Genomic DNA, 22,621 nt, shown 5'->3' on the forward strand with positions numbered 1-22,621 from the left:
ATTTTCATTAATTTATGCATACAAGTTAAAAGAAAAAATGATGCCCAAGTCTAAGCTAGCGCATAAATGATCAAAAAGACGCCAAAGAAGATACTGACGACGGTTTCCTGAAACATCTTCCTGAAGCAAAATCTGCGAGAATACCTGCGGTTAAAGACGTTGTATGCACATATTGCAAAAATAAGGGCATACGCATGAGTATAGGCTTTGTTATTTTATTGATGCCATGCGAGGGGTATGAGAAGAAGTTATCCGAGTAGTAGATGGCAGTTGCTGCTCATAGAGTTCGATGGAGAGGGGAAGTAGGAGAAGCTAGAGGCAGTCCAAAATTGGTACTCTGCGAATCAATCATACTGTCTGTTAGCAGCGGGTTAATCAGCGTGATGTCCACAACGAGCAACAGAGAATGTTCATTTATTAAGAATCAAGAACATCCAGCTTACAACATGAGAACAGGATCAATCTGGTTTCTGAGAGAGAGAGAGATATGCTGTGAGTCCTTTCAGCTTCAGCTGCACACAAGAAATGTGCTCACAGGGAAGGGGGAGGAGGAACATCCTGTCTGTAAATGAGGACTTTTTTTTTTTTTTTAAACTTTGTTGACATGAGAACAATATGCATGCAGATATATAAATCACATCATATTAAACAAACAATAGTTGTTGCAATACATACAGATCAATATGCATTAGGCCAACACCGTCAGCAACATGGAAAATAGTAAAGTTGGTGTTAGTGGGCTTGCTATTATGGTGCCAGATTTTGCAACTCAAGACAAATGTCCTCACTTGATGTTTTGACATATGTACATTGGCCTTTGTCTGAGGGCATCAAAACAGTTTGTCCCAACCTTAGTAATATATTTCAAATTGCATCACCAACCTGTTTTGCATTTCAATGATTTGCACCAGGAATACATAATGATTAACTTACAGTCCTATGGGACTACCAATGATCCACAACAACCTACAGGGGCTCAACCTTAACTGACCTCCTATGTTCCTGACTGCAGCCCCTTTACTGCTGATGCCAAGATATTACAACACAACCTAATTTTGGCAGCCATCTACATCTGGCACCAGAACAAAAGCTCACATTGACCCTTACGTCAACAAATGGAAAGACAGCTCTCCCAAACCATCACATTACAGAGAAGACAGCAGGCACGGATTCAGCGTTACACAGGTAAGCCAGATAGAGCTTATGGTGGTACATTTGTAGTGTCCCAAGGCTGCGAGTTCATGAATGCTAAACTATACAGGGTATAAAAGGCTTTTTTTTTTTAGAGTTTTGCTAATTATTAAAATTCTTCTAGGGGACATGCTATTCCATACATAAAACACTTTAATATCTTTCTATTAGTTGCATTATGCCCGTCAGATTGAGGTTTGTTACACACTGCATTTATAGCCACGGTTTCTTTAAAAAATAATGCTCTCAGTGTGAAAAACAAGATAATCTTGTAGTTATGATGCCTTTTAAAGACTAACAAAAATAAACTAAATGATGTTACAAAGCAAGTTTTTGGGACTTCTTAGGTCCCTTCCTCAGGCATACCATACAAGTTCCTGAGGAAGAGACCTATGAAGTCCCGAAAGCTTGCTTTGTAACATCATTATCACACTGAGAGCATTATTTTTTCAACCGCTTTTTTTCTTTTAAAAAATAAAACATACTACATGATGTACATAAAATAAATGGTAGATACAGATGCATACTAGCCAGGCAAAGGTGAATAGGACAAACTTTTGTCTTCTGTCTTATGAACAAGGCCTTTATAGGAATGTTAATGTGTATGCGAAGAGCCTTTCTACTCAGCTACACACTGACATTCAGCCTGTAAAGCCCCTGGCTACAATCCAATGGCACCCTGCAACCACAGCATCTAAAGGGCTAAACAGTCAAATTATATTTGATTTGGCGGTTGCAGCAGGGTGCGTGCTGTATGTTACATAAGACATTTGTTACAAATAGTGTGAGCAAAGCTCCTATGTCTATTCCATCATCATGATGTGCACTTATGGCTATTAATGCTAACTACAAAGGTCCCCCAAACCCTTCGCTTCTCCACCATAGTCTTTTTGAATCATCTGTACTGATTGCTAATTAGATGTAAAATTTGATTTAATTGCTGCCTAAGCAACCTTGCATCCATAGGGTATTAAAGAAGAAATAAGATATCAAGAGCATTGCTCATTCTGGAGAAGCGGCAATGTCTGTGAAATAAATTGACAGCAGGGTATAGATAAGATTTCTTTCTAAATTCTGGTTAACTACCATACTTCCCATGTTCATAGAATGATAGAATGATAGCGTAAGGGGTCACAGAGACTGTCTTATGGCCCAAGCACTTCCCGTTACGTTGGTAAATGTTGACTGTGTTTCACTGTATGTTTCTTTATGCTGCTAAATGTACTATTATATATACGTATATTATATTCATGTAGGGAAAGTGCAGTATTAAAGTTAGCCCACTAGAGGGGCATGTTAGGACTAGATAGTGGTGGTAGTACAATAAATAGTTAAATTAGGAGGGGCCAGCTATGGGTAAGACAGGAGCATTTCCTGAAAGTAGTCAGTAGGGCCAGGGAGCGCAGACAGCTCGGCAGGGCCTTAGAGCCTGGGCAACACCGTAGGCCCAGTAACATTGAAATCTAGAAGCCCAGTCACCCAAGGCCAGGAAGCCAGAAATTGCAGCAGCACAGGGATGCAGGTGGCTCTATCATGTGGCAGCTTACTACGTGGGCATATGCCCTTCTGTCTGTCGCGAAGTGGACACTGGAACTCCTAAGAGTAGTAAAGCTGGACAGGGAGGACGCTGCTGTACCAGACAAGACAGTACAAGCTGGGAATGGGCTGAAAGACATGAGGGAGAGGACAGGGAAAGTGAAGGATGTAAACTGTGTGGAACCCTATGTCAATGCTGTAATGAATTTGGGTGTGCTTAGAAAAGAAACCAGTAAAGTTACCTGTTTACATTTGGAGCTTTTTGTGGAGCTTTTTGTGTGCAATTGTTGGGAGTGAGCCTGCAACAGATCAGAAGTGACCCTACTGGTCCGGAAAATGGAGAGACAGGTACGCTGACAAAGGGATATTGTTTGCATGTGTCAGGTGGCCAGGGTGTGCTCCAGCAGCTTTCATTGCGGGCCACCACTACAGCCCTGGCACACCTGACAATAGAGTTGGAAGGGACCTCCTGGGTCATCTGGTCCAACTCCATGTTCAATGCAAGATTCACTAAACCATTTCAGACAGATGTCAGTCCAGCCTCTGTTGAAGATTTCCATTGAAGGAGAACTCACCACCTCTCGTGGCAACCTGTTCCACTCATTGATCACCCTCACTGTCAACAAGTTTTTTCTCATTTCTAATCTGTGTTTCCTCCTATTTAGTTTCATGCCATTGCTTCTAGTCTTTTCTTGTGCAAATGAGAATAAAGCTGATCCCTATACAGTGTAACCACCCTTGAGATATTAGTAGACAGATATTAAGTCTCCTCTCAATCTTTTTTGCAAGCTAAACATATCAAAATCCTGTAACCATTCCTCATAGGACATTGATTGCAGTCCAGTTAACATTCTGGTCGCTCCTCTCTGAACTTGCTCCAGTATGTTTATGTCTTTTTTTAAATGTGGTGCCCAGAACTGGATACAGTATTCCAGATGAGGCCTGATCAAAGAGGAGTAGATAGGTATTATTACTTTATGTGATCTATTCTGTATGCTTCTGTTAATACAGCCTAGAATTCTGTTTGCCTTTTTTGCTGCTGCATCACATTGCAGTGTGATGCTCAGTCTGTTATCTATTAGTATATCCAAGTCCTTTTCACACATGCTTTTGCTTAGGTCTATTCCTCCCATTCTGTATATGCTATTCTGTTAGTTGCTGCTGACAGGTCCAGTTTGTTTAGATCTTCACTCTTGTCTCTAGTATTAGCTATCCCTCCTAGCTTTGTGTCATCAGCAAATCTTCATCAGTTTATCCTCAATTCCTTTATCTAAATCATTGATAAAGATGTTGAACAACATAGGGCCCAGGACAGAGTTATCAGGTCAATTTTTACAATTCTGACTAGTGTCACTTTATGAGGTAATAACTATGGGACGCTTCAACGGATCCCACTGAGTCTGAGATTTTTTTTTGTAACACTGATAGTGTCTTCTTTGTGGTACTTCCTGATAGTGATTACATTTCATCAATATAATTTGCATTTATTTGTGAAAATATGAAAATTTGGAAAATGTTTCAATTGTCAAACTTTGCATTTTTATGCCCTTAAATCAGAGAGCTGTGTCACACAAAATAGTTAAGAGAGTAAAGAAAGCCTGGTCTTCTGTTTCTTTGCTCTACCCTTCACGTTGGAACCACTTTCAAGAATCATCCATGGCAGCAAACTACCATTAAGGATTCATATTGGAGACACATTGCTTGTGCCTGCTTGTGTTAGGTTGAACAATTAATAAATGTTCACTCGTTGCCTACTCCTGGCCTAATGGATATTGATCAGGTGCGCACTAAAGAAATAACATCACACAACACACAGTCAGATGTAAATTCTCCTTGATCAATCTGTGGCTCAGCTCCAAGGGGCTTTATTTAGTCAGGACACAGATTTATATAACCCTTGTAAGGGGGGGCTCGGTTAGCTTTAAAATGGGAGTGATCGGATGCATTCCATTGGTTAGTGGGTTGGGCAATGAGCAAGTCCATGGGCGGATCCATGAGGTCATCAGGGTGGGTTGGTTCATGAGGTCATCAGGGTGGGCATCACTGTGGGTGGATCCATGAGGTCATCAGGGTGGGCGTTATCTTGGATATCAGCACATGGTAGGCTGATACAGGAAATGGCAGCCATCTTTAGGGGTTTCACTTTGATCTGAGAAAGCTTAAGTAAGGTTAAACAATACACGTTATGGGTCACTTCTCTCAACCTCTTATGTCTTGAGGTTAATTAAGTATTTGATCTTATGGCTCTCCTCAACAGTCCCCCTTAAATACTTTATTGACCCTTTTTTTTAACCTTGATCCCACCGTGGTTCCCTAACCCACCGGTGTTAAGTGTCACTATGATGTCAGAGGCTTCATGACAATACGGATGCTATAGACACCAGAGAATGTGTGACCAATTATGGATATATCAGGAGGTATATTGGAACGCGCTACCCATGTCCTCAGGACTTTCCTACCTGCTGGATCTATTACTCTCCAATTTCCCATCTCCATGGTTATATAAAATACACATGTGACTCACCCTGATATACACATCCTAGATCTGACCGTCTTGCCCGGGAGGGGGGAATTGGAGTTTTCACCAGTTTTAGACAAGTTTTCCCTTGTGGAAAACCCCAATTTGTAGCTGGACTTTGACAAGCAGGTCAGATCCTACTCTGTCCCTAAATGTCTAACAAGTTTACAATGTGAGAGATGGATTAATTGGCGCTATAACAATAAATAATAATAATAAGATGGATCCAGGAGGCGCTCAGCAATCCTGACCGAAGTAGGAGTACTCAGGAGCACTTGGTAGGAACCCTCAAATCTCGACTCCAGGGATGTCTTTCTGATGAACTTCTTTACCAGCACGTAGTCACCAGGTTGGAAAGCATGGGTACCTTCACTGGAATCTGTATCTGGAATGGATGATAAAACTTGTACATGTGTTACTGACAGTTCTTTTAGTAAGGACAATTACATCATTTACAAGAGTATCACTTCCTAAGGCTAGCTGTTGTGGAAAATATTGACCCAACCTTGGAGGCCTCCCAAAAAGAATCTCGTATGATGTGAGTTTAGTGGGACCCCTTGGAGTGTTTCTGACTGAGTATAAGGCAACGAGCAAAATGTCTGTCCAAGTCTGACCTCCTAACTGGCTTTCAGTATTTTTTTTTCAAGGTGCCATTCAGTGTTTCTACTTTCCCACTGCTCTGTGGGTGTTTTGGAGTATGCAAACCCAAATCAGCTCCCGTCAATGTCCATAGTTCCTTAGTCAGTGCTGCAATGAACGTGGGTATTTGGTCACTCTTAATTACCTCTGGGACCCAAAATCTGCATGCTACTTCAGTCATCAGTCTCTTAACAGACACTCTGGCAGTCATGTTGGTTACTGGATAGGCTGCGGGCCATCCTAAGAACATGTCGGTCACTACCAGTACATACTCGCACTTCCCTACTTTTGTCATTTGAATGTGATCTATCTGAATTCTCTGAAAGGGATAGAGTGGTTTAGCCAAATGTTTCTGAGTAACTTTCTGAGGCGGTGCTGGATTGCATGTTGCACACACAAGGCAAAACTTGAAATATTTTTGGGTGACAGTAGAGATCCCAGGTGCCATATAAGTCTTCCAAATCAGATCATTCATCTGATTCTTGCCTCTGTGGGTGATACCGTGTGCCCATTCTGTCACCAAGGGGTACAGATTACGGGGTAGACAGAGCTTTTTGTTCACCCTCCAGACTCCATCTTCATCCTTTTTTAGCTCCTCCTTCTTGCCATGACTTATTTTCATCATCCGATGTCTTATCTTGATGTAGATGGATTATCCTCATAAGAGAGCCTTTAGTCCCTTCTTCAGTGTCTTGTGACACGTACACCGCTGCTTTCTCTTTCCCAAATGGATCCGCAGCATAGGTTTTTGCTGATTTGTCAGCAAAGAAGTTCCCCCTTGCTTCTGGAGAATCCAATCTTCCGTGAGCTTTGATCTTGATCACTGCAACCTCCGAAAGTAGATCTAGAGCGGCCACAAGTTCTTGTATGGTAGCAGCATGTTTTTCAGGAGTTCCACTGGACGTTAGGTATCCTCTGGATGCTCAAATACTGCCAAAGTCATGAGCCACTCCGAAAGCATATCTTGAATCCGTGTAGATGTTGACCACCTTCTCCGTCGCTTCCTGACAAGCCAACGTCAAAGCCTTAAGTTCCGCTTCTTGTGCAGACATGTGCAGTGGTAGGGATCCAGCTGAGATGACCTGGTCATGTCTAACCACGGCATATCCCGTATGGAACCTTCCTGTTTCATCTGCAAATCTGGAACCATCAGTGAACAACGTCAAGTCAGCATGTGGGAATGGGTCTTCAGACATGTTTTTCTGGGAGGCTACTTCTTCCTGCATTTGTTCAAGACAGTCATGATCCTCCTCTGAGTGTGTAAAAGCATCTTCACCGAGAGCATCAGCATCATCACCCACATCCCCCCTGGAATGAGGAAGTAGCATGGATGGGTTGAGGATGGTGCAGCGGACAAGAGTGACATTATCCGGAAGAGCGAACATTGGAGTCTCATATGACGCTGCAGTGACAGACGTTTAGGTTTCAAAAATAGCTTTTATGTTGTGTGGAGCCATTAAGAGAACTGGAAGTCTTAAGATGATATCAGAATTTGGGATTCCAAAAGCTGGTGCAGACTGTATGGCCTGTTTAAGAACGTAGAAAGCTTCCACGGATTTGGTACATAGTGAAAACGCTGACATCTTGAGGTCATCGTACAATGAATGCATCAGCTTGGAGGCATCTGGAATCCATTGGCGACAATATGTGATAGGTCAGCCAACTCATCAGAGGCCCATTTCTTAAGTTGTTGGCAGAACTCAATACCAGAGTCCCATGTAGTGTCACTGGCAAGTGAGGCATCATTGAACGCGATTTCCATAACAGGCCAATATGCATCGCCTGCTTTAAGATTTGCCAGGGTAATGAGATCTTGGATGTGGCTGGGTAATTACTTTGGATTTGAAGCATGCTTCTGTAGAAAGGCATCAGCTGTTTTTCTGGATCTACAACTTCGTTCAACAGAGTAGCAGTTTGCTGAGGTGTATACTTGACATAGAGGGTGGGTTCCTCAGACATAAGCATTGGCACTGTTGGTGGTGGCACCTGAGGCGGGAGTAGAGATGGCACCGTGGGAGTACAGATGTAATCTCTTGTGTATGAGGAGCAGCAGGAGGTAACAGTCCTGGAATGAGGGGCTCTATTTGGGCAGCTCCAGTATCATGGTGTGGGGTCCAGGTGACGCAGGTAGTCTTAAAAGCTTGAACAGTACTGTCCTCATTACTAATTAACCTGACTTCAGAGAGGCAGCAAATGAATGGGGGGCTACACTTGTTTATTATAATTCCAATGATTTCCCTTGTACATGCATGAACAGGGAAACCAAAAATGCCAACACCAATAGCGGGAATTGTCAAGGTCTCAATTTGCTCTCTAATATTCGCATACTCTAAAATGCGAGTTATTGCTGCACAAAGTTGTTGAGCACTAACGTCTGGATGAATTGGAAGTAAAGAAGCTGCGGAGACACCATCACGTGTTTCTCGACGCAAGCAGTGAATAGCCAGGCCTTTCCCCGGGAAGGAACAACCACGGGAAGGGCAGCATCCTATGAAGGAAAGCCACCTATGCCAAGCATGGTATCCATCCACAGACAGCTGTTTCGGGGTTTTTGCCCCTCATCAGTGTGGAGTAGGAATCTGGCTATTAGGAGCAGTGCCTAGTAAAAAGGCTATAAAGGCACAGATGATTGGCCTTGGGGAGACCAAAACATCCAACACCGCGGACACAACATCACGTGTTTCTCAACGCAGTGATTCCAGAACACTGCCCCCATCCCTTATGGGAAATATGCAGATGCAGTAAAGAAGCTTCGGAGACACCATCACGTGTTTCTCGACGCAAGCAATGAATAGCCAGGCCTTTCCCCGGGAAGGAACACCCACGGGAAGGGCAGCATCCTATGAAGGAAAGCCACCTATGCCAAGCATGGTATCCATCCACAGACAGCTGTTTCGGGGATGGATACCATGCTTGGCATAGGTGGCTTTCCTTCATAGGATGCTGCCCTTTGCGTGGTTGTTCCTTCCCGGGGAAAGGCCTGGCTATTCACTGCTTGCATCGAGAAACACGTGATGGTGTCTCCGCAGCTTCTTTACTTGCATCTGCATATTTCCCATAAGGGATGGGGGCAGTGTTCTGGAATCACTGCGTTGAGAAACACGTGATGGTGTCTCCGCGGTGTTGGATGTTTTGGTCTCCCCGAGGCCAATCATCTGTGCCTTTATAGCCTTTTTACTAGGCACTGCTCCTAATAGCCAGATTCCTACTCCACACTGATGAGGGGCAAAAACCCCGAAACAGCTGTCTGTGGATGGATACCATGCTTGGCATAGGTGGCTTTCCTTCATAGGATGCTGCCCTTCCCGTGGTTGTTCCTTCCCGGGGAAAGGCCTGGCTGTTCACTGCTTGCGTCGAGAAACACGTGATGGTGTCTCCGCAGCTTCTTTACTTGCATCTGCATATTTCCCATACGGGATGGGGGCAGTGTTCTGGAATCACTGCGTTGAGAAACACGTGATGGTGTCTCCGCGGTGTTGGATGTTTTGGTCTCCCCGAGGCCAATCATCTGTGCCTTTATAGCCTTTTTACCAGGCACTGCTCCTAATAGCCAGATTCCTACTCCACACTGATGAGGGGCAAAAACCCCGAAACAGCTGTCTGTGGATGGATACCATGCTTGGCATAGGTGGCTTTCCTTCATAGGATGCTGCCCTTCCCGTGGTTGTTCCTTCCCGGGGAAAGGCCTGGCTATTCACTGCTTGCGTCGAGAAACACGTGATGGTGTCTCCGCAGCTTCTTTACTTGCATCTGCATATTTCCCATAAGGGATGGGGGCAGTGTTCTGGAATTACTGCGTTGAGAAACACGTGATGGTGTCTCCGCGGTGTTGGATGTTTTGGTCTCCCCGAGGCCAATCATCTGTGCCTTTATAGCCTTTTTACTAGGCACTGCTCCTAATAGCCAGATTTCTACTCCACACTGATGAGGGGCAAAAACCCCGAAACAGCTGTCTGTGGATGGATACCATGCTTGGCATAGGTGGCTTTCCTTCATAGGATGCTGCCCTTCCCGTGGTTGTTCCTTCCCGGGGAAAGGCCTGGCTATTCACTGCTTGCGTCGAGAAACACGTGATGGTGTCTCCGCAGCTTCTTTACTTGCATCTGCATATTTCCCATAAGGGATGGGGGCAGTGTTCTGGAATCACTGCGTTGAGAAACACGTGATGGTGTCTCCGCGGTGTTGGATGTTTTGGTCTCCCCGAGGCCAATCATCTGTGCCTTTATAGCCTTTTTACTAGGCACTGCTCCTAATAGCCAGATTCCTACTCCACACTGATGAGGGGCAAAAACCCCGAAACAGCTGTCTGTGGATGGATACCATGCTTGGCATGGGTGGCTTTCCTTCATAGGATGCTGCCCTTCCCGTGGTTGTTCCTTCCCGGGGAAAGGCCTGGCTATTCACTGCTTGCGTCGAGAAACACGTGATGGTGTCTCCGCAGCTTCTTTACTTGCATCTGCATATTTCCCATAAGGGATGGGGGCAGTGTTCTGGAATCACTGCGTTGAGAAACACGTGATGGTGTCTCCGCGGTGTTGGATGTTTTGGTCTCCCCGAGGCCAATCATCTGTGCCTTTATAGCCTTTTTACTAGGCACTGCTCCTAATAGCCAGATTCCTACTCCACACTGATGAGGGGCAAAAACCCCGAAACAGCTGTCTGTGGATGGATACCATGCTTGGCATAGGTGGCTTTCCTTCATAGGATGCTGCTCTTCCCGTGGGTGTTCCTTCCCGGGGAAAGGCCTGGCTATTCACTGCTTGCGTTGAGAAACACGTGATGGTGTCTCCGCAGCTTCTTTACTTGCATCTGCATATTTCCCATAAGGGATGGGGGCAGTGTTCTGGAATCACTGCGTTGAGAAACACGTGATGGTGTCTCCGCGGTGTTGGATGTTTTGGTCTCCCCGAGGCCAATCATCTGTGCCTTTATAGTCTGGATGAATTGGGTCAAAAGTAGGGGTTACAGCATCCCTTGTAGATTGTGAGCCCTCGCGGGCAGGGTCCTCTCTCCTCCTGTACCAGTTGTGACTTGTATTGTTCAAGATTATTGTACTTGTTTTATTATGTATACCCCTCCTCACATGTAAAGCGCCATGGAATAAATGGCGCTATAATAATAAATAATAATAATAATAATAATGTATGATGATTATACACAGAAGATTGCCAGATTTAGTCACCGCTATGTCCCAAACAGCTATCTGAACACCTGACTCAACAATGATTCGACTGTCAGCTTGAATAGTCGCCCCTCCTGCTTACACTATAGCGCTAGCTACACTGTTATGATATGGTGGTCTAGGAGCAACATGGAACGAGCTCTGAAGGAAGTGGTAACTGTACTGACCGCAGTCCCTAAGCTCAACACAACACTAGAAGTAGCCGTGGAATGCTCCTAACTCTCCCTAGGCATCTCGTCACAGCCTAAGAGCTAACTACCCCTAAATAAAGAAGCAGGAAAGCTATCTTGCCTCAGAGAAAATCCCCAAAGGATAGATTAGCCCCCCACAAATAATGACTGTGAGTGGAGAGGGAAAAGACATACACAGAATGAAACCAGGATGAGCACAGGAGGCCAGTCTAGCTAAATAGATAGGACAGGATGGAATACTGTGCGGTCAGTATAAAACACTACAAAAATCCACGCAGAGTTTACAAAAAATCTCCACACCTGACTAAAGGTGTGGAGGGCAAATCTGCCTCCCAGAGCTTCCAGCAAGACAGAATTAATTCACACTGATAAGCTGGACAAACATAGAAAGCACAGAATGGATAAGTCCATAATCTATGGACAGAAAAGAGCAAGCAAAAACTTAGCTTTGCTGAACTGCTCAGGATAACAGGGAACTCCAAAGAGATGTGAATCCAACCAGGAACCATTTACAAGTGGCACTGGCTGAAGAAAGAGCCAGGCCTAAATAGCCGAGCAGAAGAGACAATAAGTGGAGGCAGCTGATGACAGCTAACTCCAAGGAGCAGCCATACCACTAGAAACCACAAGAGGGAGCCCAAGAGCAGAACTCACAAAAGTGCCACTTACAACCACCGGAGGGAGCCCAAGAGCGGAATTCAAAACACTACACCTCCATTGTGCTCTAACCGAGAATTGGCAGCATTAACAATAGCGTCCGTTTCCATTGTCATTAGGTCACCCTTTCCCACCACTAACAAGGGTCCCTCAGGAAGTTCTTTTTCAAAATTAGGTTGCCAACATTCCCTCCCCTTTGTGCTTCCTGTGCTATTGGTATCCCCCTCCCAGATTGAGCCCCCCCCCTTGATATAGTTGCCACCGTCCCATACAGGTGTGCACTTGGCTATGAGAGAGCCTGTGAGGTACTGGGCATAGGGTTAGGTAGACTGCGTGAGAGTGCTGTTGTAGTGGAAGCATTGGGAGGAGAGGCCGTTGCTTGAAGCATCTCGTGTGGGTGTGTGGCTAAATTGGCAGTGGAAGTGACAGTAGAAAGGGTCGGTGCCGGGGACGATCCAGGTGGGAGGATTGCTGGATTCACGACAGGAGTGATAGGGGAAAGGGTCGCTGCCCCATTGGAAACCACTGAGACAGGGAACATGGGTAAACCCTGTTCACTTCCCAAAGGAATATAGTGTTGGCCGTTAGTGGTCATTACTGGGCAGCAAGGATTTGGTGATGTGGTGTGTAGCCTTAGACTAAGATGCTCACCACCAGGAGCAGCAGATTTGCCATCCACAAAATGGCCGCCGTTAGAATTAACACTTTTTGCCATCCACAAAATGGCCGCCGCCAGCAATTAAAACATTTGCCATCCACAAAATGGCTTTTGCCAGCATTAACACATTTGCCATCCACAAAATGGGTGCTATTAGAATTAGCACATTTGCCATCCACAAAATGGCTGCTGCCAGCATTAACACATTTGCCATCCACAAAATAGCTGCTGCCAGCATTAACACATTTGCCATCCACAAAATGGCTGCTGCCAGCATTAACACATTTGCCATCCATAAAATGGCTGCTATTAGAATTAGCACATTTGCCATCCACAAAATGGCTGCTATCAGAATTACATTTTCAATCCACAAAATGGCTGCTGCCATCAGAATAAGCACATGGCCCATCCACAAAATGGCTGCTATTAGAATTAGCACATGGCCCATCCACAAAATTGCAGCCGCCATTAGAATAAGCACATGGCTCTGAGCCACCATTATACTTTGGTGGCCGCTTACAGGATATATTTTTGTAATACACATAACTCAAAACTCTGCCCTTTTTATTCCTTTCCTCTCCTACCCAATTTTCTCTATACAAACTTTCAGAGACTCTTTCCCATGCCCTAGCAGTAGACAACAATCCATTATCTTCTAGGATACCTTTTCTTTCTTTCAGGACAATCTTCCACTCCAGGGGCTGTAACCTCCCGCCTTCTGGCATTCCACACAACTTCATAAGCTTTTTACATTGTTTAACATGACTCTTCCCTTCATGAGTCGCCACTAATGAACACGGGTCTAACTTGCCATCTGAATTTGGCTTAGTGCCAATACGGCAGATCTGCATTACTTTCTCCATCTTTCTATAGCTATCTATATCTCTATCAAGATACCAACAATCTATATCTCTATCAAGAGATCAACAAACACCAAACAAACAATAAGACGGGGGAGATGACTCAAACCTGAGATTCTAAAGAGAACTGAGTCTGCAGCACTCAGTTCCTATTCCTTCTTGTCACGTGGTCCCTGTCTGACTTCTGCATTCTGTATTTTACAAACCAATTATTCCCTACTTAATCAAATTATTCCTAAATTACCAGGCCCCGTGCTGAGTCAATTCACTCGAAGTCACAAGACAAAACTAAATTTATTTGGCTCGAACTGAGTCATCTCACTCCAAGGTAACGGGCCTCTACACAATATATTAGGCGCCGAACTGAATCATCTCACTCCAAGTTAATGGGCCCCTCCTAGGCCGAGTTAATTCACTCTAGGTCCTAGTCTCTCCTATACAGAACTGAAAATTGTATCACAGGCGACAACTGTGTACTATACCACAGACAATATATTTTTTTTTTTTTGAAAAATTTGCTTTCCTTTTTAAAAAAAAAAAAAATGCTGAAAAATCCACTTGCTCTCTTAACTACCAGTCCTCTCCCCTCTTCAAAACACGTAACAGGCAGTAGACAACTAAAACATGTGATGGTTCTTGCAATTAAATGACCAGCAGCGGAGATACCCTTCTGCCGTCTTACAGATACCACGAAAACTGGACACGGTCAGGCAATCTGCACAGGATACCCCGAAGGACACAGGTAAAAGACTACAGATTGTAAAAATCAGCAGACTTATCATGTTCTGATAAGGAGGTGATCAGTCTCCAGGTTGGGGGTATTCAGCGCGTCCTGCTATTCTACTCGCCAGTCCTCAGGGTTCAGGGCTCTTCATCTGCTGGCCCCAGGTTGGGCGGCCAAATATGTTAGGTTACACAATTGCTTGTGCCTGCTTGTGTTAGGTTGAACAATTAATAAATGTTCACTCGTTGCCTACTCCTGGCCCAATGGATATTGATCAGGTGCGCACTAAAGAAATAACATCAGACAACACACAGTCAGATGTAAATTCTCCTTGATCAATCTGTGGCTCAGCTCCAAGGGGCTTTATTTAGTCAGGACACAGATTTATATAACCCCTGTAAGGGGGGCTCGGTTAGCTTTAAAATGGGAGTGATCGGATGCATTCCATTGGTTAGTGGGTTGGGCAATGAGCAAGTCCATGGGCAGATCCATGAGGTCATCAGGGTGGGTTGGTCCATGAGGTCATCAGGGTGGGCGTCACTGTGGGTGGATCCATGAGGTCATCAGGGTGGGCGTTATCTTGGATATCAGCACATGGTATGCTGATACAGGAAATGGCAACCATCTTTAGGGTTTCACTTTGATCTGAGAAAGCTTAAGTAAGGTTAAACAATACACGTTATGGGTCACTTCTCTCAACCTCTTATGTCTTGAGGTTAATTAAGTATTTGATCTTAAGGCTCTCCTCAACACTTGCACAACTCCATGAGGTTAGTTTAATGGCTCACTATTCACTTTGATGTTATACTTTTAATATTCTGCTTAGATAGCGCTCCCCCTTTTTTCCCCTCTTCCTTTCCAGAACTTTTTATTTACAAAATATTTAATGCATATCATTTCCCACATGTCTACTTTACATCAGCACAATTTTTGAAATTTCTTTTTTGTTAGGAAGTTATAAGGGTTAAAAGTTGACCAAAGATTTCTCCTTTTTCCAACAAAATTTAGAAAACTATTTTTTTTAGGGACCGCTTCACATTTGAAGTGACTTTGAGGGGTCTATATGATAGAAAATACCCCAAAGTGACACCATTCTAAAAATTTCACCCCTCAAGGTGCTCAAAACCATATTCAAGAAGTTTATTAAACTTTCAAGAATATGGGTAAAAAATGAACATTTAACTTTTTTTCACCAAAATTTTATTTAGACGTAATTTTTTTTATTTTCACCAGGTAAATATGGACCCAAAAAATTGTTGTGCAATTTCTCCTGAGCCTGCCGATACCCCATATGTGGGGGAGAACGACTATTTTGGCACACTGCAGAGCTTGTAAGGGAAGGAACATCATTTGACTTTTTGAATGCTAAATTTACTGGAATCATTAGCACATCCCATGTCCCATTTGGAGATCACATTATGTGACCAAACAGTGGAAATCCACCACAAGTGACCCCATATTAAAAATTAGACCCCTCATGCAATGTAATTTAGAAATGTTGTGAGCATTATGAATCCCCAGGGGCTTCACAGAATATTATAACGTTGAGCTGTGAAAATAAAAAAAATCACATTTCACTCCCAAAAATGTTATTTTAGCTCCAAATTTTGCATTTTCATAAGGGTAACAGGAGAAATTGCACCATACAATTTGTTGTGCAATTTCTCCTGAGTACGCCAACAGAGGTGCCAACACTGGAGTTTAGATTTTGCTGGAATAGTTTGAGGATGCTATGTCACATTGCCAGAGCCCCTGAGGTGCCAGAACAACAGAACCCCCCAAATGTGAACTCATTTTGCAAACTACAGTCCCCAATAAATTCATCCAGGGGAGCAGTGATCATATTGACACCCCATGTGCCTCACAGAATTTTATACCATTGAGTGGTGAAGAAAGAATAAATTACATTTTTACCACTGAAATGTTGTTTTAGCCCTAGATTTTACTTTTACATTTTTCTAAGATGTAATAGAATTGTTTTTTCAACAAACTAAGGTCCAGTTTTTCTTGAATGTGCCAATTCCCTACATGTAATCGGTGTAATCGGGAAATATTTTTCAGGTACAAAAAAACGGAAATTTGGCGAAAATATTGAAAATTTCGCAATTTTCCAACTTTGAATTTTTATACCCTTCAATCACAGAGATATGTCATGCAAAATACTTAATAAGTAACATTTCCCACATGTCTACTTTACATCAGCACAATTTTGGAACCAAAATTTTTTTTTGTTAGGGAGTTATAAGGGTTAAAAGTTGACCAGCAATTTCTCATTTTTACAACACCATTTTTTTTTAGGGACCACATCTCATTTGAAGTCATTTTGAGGGGTCTATATGATAGAAAATACCCAAGTGTGACAACATTCTAAAAACTTCACCCCTCAAGGTGCTCAAAACCACATTCAAGAAGTTTATTAACCCTTCAGGTGTTTTACAGGAATATACAAAACCCCTAATTGCAAGTAGAGGAGAATCCCCCCTCAAGTTATATAATTTTGGAAATTATACCCCTTAGGGAATTTATCTACAGGTTTAGTGATGATTATGACTCCATGGGTGTTTTCCAGAAACAAGCAGCAATGAATGTTGCCAAATGAAATTTGCAATCTGCCTTATCCAGCACTCTATTCTGAGCACTTACTTTGGGGTTTCCATCTAAGCATCACATAATGGTAAGAACACTTAGGTTCATAGTTACCTGGATGTCACAACATTCACTAGCTCAGCCGCTGTAAAAACCTTCACCTACCGCCCCGACGCGCGCGTTTCGCCACCCTGCTTCTTCGGGGGTGGCGAAATGGGCATTTTAACTCTCCCCGTTTCTTAATTATTAGGTTGCTATAATTATACTAGATGGTGGACCGATTCTAACACATCGGGTATTCTAGAATATGTATGTAGTTTATTTATGAAGATTTCCGAATAATCCAATGAATACACAGGATTTGGCCGGCTGGGCGTGACCAATTAGTGAATCATGGTTCAAATCCCGCGCCAATTCGCGGCCGGACTGCGTCTGTCTGATTGTTCGCAGCCGGCCAGGTGCGACCAATCAGTGAAGCCAGGGTGAGCTCCAGGTTTTTGAGGGCACCGGGCGAAAGAGTGTCACAGTCCATGTAGTATATAGCACAGCCACGTAGTATATAACACAGCCACGTAGTATATAGCACAACTACGTAGTATATTGCACAGCCACGTAGTATATAGCACAGCCACGTACTATCTAGCACAGCCCACGTACTATATTGCACAGCCACGTAGTATATTGCACAGCCACGTAGTATATTGCACAGCCCGTGCAGTATATAACACAGCCCACGCAGTATATAACACAGCCCACGTAGTATATAGCACAGCCCACACATTATATAACACAGCCACGCAGTACATAACACAGCCACATAGTATATTGCACCGCCACATAGTATATTGCACAGCCCGCGCAGTATATAACACAGCCACGTAGTGCATAACACAGCCCACATAGTATATAGTACAGCGATGTAGTATATAACACAGCCCATGTAATATATATAACACAGCCCACAAAGTATATAACACAGCCCACGCAGTATATAACACAGGCCGCATAGTATATAGCAATATGGGCACCATATCATAGTAACATAGTAACATAGTTAGTAAGGCCGAAAAAAGACATTTGTCCATCCAGTTCAGCCTATATTCCATCATAATAAATCCCCAGATCTACGTCCTTCTACAGAACCTAATAATTGTATGATACAATATTGTTCTGCTCCAGGAAGACATCCAGGCCTCTCTTGAACCCCTCGACTGAGTTCGCCATCACCACCTCCTCAGGCAAGCAATTCCAGATTCTCACTGCCCTAACAGTAAAGAATCCTCTTCTACGTTGGTGGAAAAACCTTCTCTCCTCCAGACGCAAAGAATGCCCCCTTGTGCCCGTCACCTTCCTTGGTATAAACAGATCCTCAGCGAGATATTTGTATTGTCCCCTTATATACTTATACATGGTTATTAGATCGCCCCTCAGTCGTCTTTTTTCTAGACTAAATAATCCTAATTTCGCTAATCTATCTGGGTATTGTAGTTCTCCCATCCCCTTTATTAATTTTGTTGCCCTCCTTTGTACTCTCTCTAGTTCCATTATATCCTTCCTGAGCACCGGTGCCCAAAACTGGACACAGTACTCCATGTGCGGTCTAACTAGGGATTTGTACAGAGGCAGTATAATGCTCTCATCATGTGTATCCAGACCTCTTTTAATGCACCCCATGATCCTGTTTGCCTTGGCAGCTGCTGCCTGGCACTGGCTGCTCCAGGTAAGTTTATCATTAACTAGGATCCCCAAGTCCTTCTCCCTGTCAGATTTACCCAGTGGTTTCCCGTTCAGTGTGTAATGGTGATATTGATTCCCTCTTCCCATGTGTATAACCTTACATTTATCATTGTTAAACCTCATCTGCCACCTTTCAGCCCAAGTTTCCAACTTATCCAGATCCATCTGTAGCAGAATACTATCTTCTCTTGTATTAACTGCTTTACATAGTTTTGTATCATCTGCAAATATCGATATTTTACTGTGTAAACCTTCTACCAGATCATTAATGAATATGTTGAAGAGAACAGGTCCCAATACTGACCCCTGCGGTACCCCACTGGTCACAGCGACCCAGTTAGAGACTATACCATTTATAACCACCCTCTGCTTTCTATCACTAAGCCAGTTACTAACCCATTTACACACATTTTCCCCCAGACCAAGCATTCTCATTTTGTGTACCAACCTCTTGTGCGGCACGGTATCAAACGCTTTGGAAAAATCGAGATATACCACGTCCAATGACTCACCGTGGTCCAGTCTATAGCTTACCTCTTCATAAAAACTGATTAGATTGGTTTGACAGGAGCGATTTCTCATAAACCCATGCTGATATGGAGTTAAACAGTTATTCTCATTGAGATAATCCAGAATAACATCCCTCAGAAACCCTTCAAATATTTTACCAACAATAGAGGTTAGACTTACTGGCCTATAATTTCCAGGTTCACTTTTAGAGCCCTTTTTGAATATTGGCACCACATTTGCTATGCGCCAGTCCTGCGGAACAGACCCTGTCGCTATAGAGTCACTAAAAATAAGAAATAATGGTTTATCTATTACATTACTTAGTTCTCTTAGTACTCGTGGGTGTATACCATCCGGACCCGGAGATTTATCTATTTTAATCTTATTTAGCCGGTTTCGCACCTCTTCTTGGGTTAGATTGGTGACTCTTAATATAGGGTTTTCATTGTTTCTTGGGATTTCACCTAGCATTTCATTTTCCACCGTGAATACCGTGGAGAAGAAGGTGTTTAATATGTTAGCTTTTTCCTCGTCATCTACAACCATTCTTTCCTCACTATTTTTTAAGGGGCCTACATTTTCAGTTTTTATTCTTTTACTATTGATATAGTTGAAGAACAGTTTGGGATTAGTTTTACTCTCCTTAGCAATGTGCTTCTCTGTTTCCTTTTTGGCAGCTTTAATTAGTTTTTTAGATAAAGTATTTTTCTCCCTATAGTTTTTTAGAGCTTCAATGGTGCCATCCTGCTTTAGTAGTGCAAATGCTTTCTTTTTACTGTTAATTGCCTGTCTTACTTCTTTGTTTAGCCACATTGGGTTTTTCCTATTTCTAGTCCTTTTATTCCCACAAGGTATAAACCGCTTACACTGCCTATTTAGGATGTTCTTAAACATTTCCCATTTATTATCTGTATTCTCATTTCTGAGGATATTGTCCCAGTCTACCAGATTAAGGGCATCTCTAAGCTGTTCAAACTTTGCCTTCCTAAAGTTCAATGTTTTTGTGACTCCCTGACAAGTCCCCCTAGTGAAAGACAGGTGAAACTGCACAATATTGTGGTCGCTATTTCCTAAATGCCCAACCACCTGCAGATTTGTTATTCTGTCAGGTCTATTAGATAGTATTAGGTCTAAAAGTGCTGCTCCTCTGGTTGCATTCTGCACCAATTGTGAAAGATAATTTTTCTTGGTTATTAGCAGAAACCTGTTGCCTTTATGGGTTTCACAGGTTTCTGTTTCCCAGTTAATATCCGGGTAGTTAAAGTCCCCCATAACCAGGACCTCATTATGGGTTGCAGCTTCATCTATCTGCTTTAGAAGTAGACTTTCCATGCTTTCTGTTATATTTGGGGGTTTGTAACAGACCCCAATGAGAATTTTGTTACCATTTTTCCCTCCATGAATTTCAACCCATATGGACTCGACATCCTCATTCCCTTCGCTAATATCCTCCCTTAAAGTGGACTTTAGACAAGACTTTACATAGAGACAAACCCCTCCTCCTCTCCGATTTTTACGATCCTTTCTAAACAGACTGTAACCCTGTAAGTTAACTGCCCAGTCATAGCTTTCATCTAACCATGTCTCGGTTATTCCCACTATGTCAAAGTTACCTGTAGATATTTCTGCTTCTAGTTCTTCCATCTTGTTTGTCAGGCTTCTGGCGTTTGCGAGCATGCAGTTTAGAGGATTTTGTTTTGTTCCAATCTCCTCACTGTGGATTGTTTTAGAAATGTTCTTACCTCCCTTCTGAGTATGTTTTCCTGGGTCGTCTTTGTTCGAGTCTAATGTTTTTCTTCCCGTCCCCTCTTCTTCTAGTTTAACGCCCTCCTGATGAGTGTAGCGAGTCTTCTGGCGAATGTGTGTTTCCCAGGTTTGTTGAGGTGTAGTCCGTCTCTGGCGAGGAGTCCATCATACCAGTAATTCACACCGTGGTCCAGGAATCCAAATCCTTGTTGTCTGCACCATCGTCTTAGCCAGTTGTTTGCATCAAGGATCCTGTTCCATCTCCTGGTGCCATGCCCATCTACTGGAAGGATAGAAGAAAAAACTACCTGTGCATCCAGTTCCTTTACTTTCTTCCCCAACTCTTCAAAGTCCTTGCAGATTGTCGGTAGGTCCTTCCTTGCCGTGTCATTGGTGCCAACATGTATCAGAAGAAATGGGTGGACGTCCTTGGAGCTGAAGAGCTTTGGTATCCTATCGGTCACATCCTTGATCATCGCACCTGGAAGGCAGCATACTTCTCTTGCAGTTATGTCCGGTCTGCAGATGGCTGCTTCTGTGCCTCTCAGTAGTGAGTCTCCCACCACCACCACTCTTCGTTGCTTCTTGGCTGTACTTTTTGCTGTCACTTGTTGCTGTGTGCCCTTTTCTTTTTTGCTTGCTGGTATTGCTTCATTCTTAGGTGTGCCATCTTCATCCTCTACAAAGATTTGATATCGGTTCTTCAGTTGTGTGGTTGGTGATTTCTCCATGGTCTTCTTGCTTCTTTTGGTCACATGCTTCCACTCATCTGCTTTTGGAGGTTCTCTGACACTTTTTGCACCTTCTGTGACCAGTAGAGATGCTTCTGTTCTGTCTAGAAAGTCTTCATTCTCTTTGATGAGTTTCAAAGTTGCTATACTTTCTTCCAGACCCCGCACCTTTTCTTCTAAAAGGGCCACTAGTCTACACTTCTGACAGGTGAAATTGGATTCTTCTTCTGGTCGATCTGTGAACATGTAGCACATGCTGCAGCTCACCATGTAGGTTGTCACATCTGCCATGTTGCTCCTAGATCCTGCTGACTTGCTGTGTGTTTTCCTTCTTGTGTAATCTACTCAGCCAAGCTCTCTTGCAATAATGTCCTACAGGCAAAAATTCGTTTGGTGATGCTTTCGAAGCAGCTGGTCCCGGCTGTACCCAACGATCTTCTAGCTTAGGGAGACTTCGCTTCTCCCAGAAGGCACCTGGAATATGCAAATTAGCCTCCTGAAGCTTGAATCCCTGGTTTGGTGATGCTTTCGAAGCAGCTGGTCCCGGCTGTACCCAACGATCTTCTAGCTTAGGGAGACTTCGCTTCTCCCAGAAGGCACCTGGAATATGCAAATTAGCCTCCTGAAGCTTGAATCCCTGGTTTGGTGATGCTTTCGAAGCAGCTGGTCCCGGCTGTACCCAACGATCTTCTAGCTTAGGGAGACTTCGCTTCTCCCAGAAGGCACCTGGAATATGCAAATTAGCCTCCTGAAGCTTGAATCCCTGGTTTGGTGATGCTTTCGAAGCAGCTGGTCCCGGCTGTACCCAACGATCTTCTAGCTTAGGGAGACTTCGCTTCTCCCAGAAGGCACCTGGAATATGCAAATTAGCCTCCTGAAGCTTGAATCCCTGGTTTGGTGATGCTTTCGAAGCAGCTGGTCCCGGCTGTACCCAACGATCTTCTAGCTTAGGGAGACTTCGCTTCTCCCAGAAGGCACCTGGAATATGCAAATTAGCCTCCTGAAGCTTGAATCCCTGGTTTGGTGATGCTTTCGAAGCAGCTGGTCCCGGCTGTACCCAACGATCTTCTAGCTTAGGGAGACTTCGCTTCTCCCAGAAGGCACCTGGAATATGCAAATTAGCCTCCTGAAGCTTGAATCCCTGGTTTGGTGATG

The 22,621-nt window shown here is 43.6% G+C and overlaps 1 protein-coding gene across 2 annotated transcripts in view; it reads left to right on the plus strand.

The window, feature by feature from the left end:
- Positions 1 to 978: 978 nt before the first annotated feature.
- The window catches only part of LOC138665323 (glycine N-acyltransferase-like), a 161,300-nt gene continuing 139,657 nt past the window's right edge, over positions 979 to 22,621 (plus strand). The window contains exon 1 of one of the 2 annotated variants that reach the window (XM_069752699.1): positions 979 to 1,185. The gene's annotated coding sequence lies outside the window, so the exon portion shown is untranslated. The remainder of the gene's footprint in view (positions 1,186 to 22,621) is intronic. The other variant, XR_011318447.1, reaches the window with a different exon arrangement.

The sequence above is a fragment of the Ranitomeya imitator genome, chromosome 2 (assembly GCF_032444005.1).
Source record: "Ranitomeya imitator isolate aRanImi1 chromosome 2, aRanImi1.pri, whole genome shotgun sequence".
Lineage (NCBI taxonomy): Eukaryota > Metazoa > Chordata > Amphibia > Anura > Dendrobatidae > Ranitomeya > Ranitomeya imitator.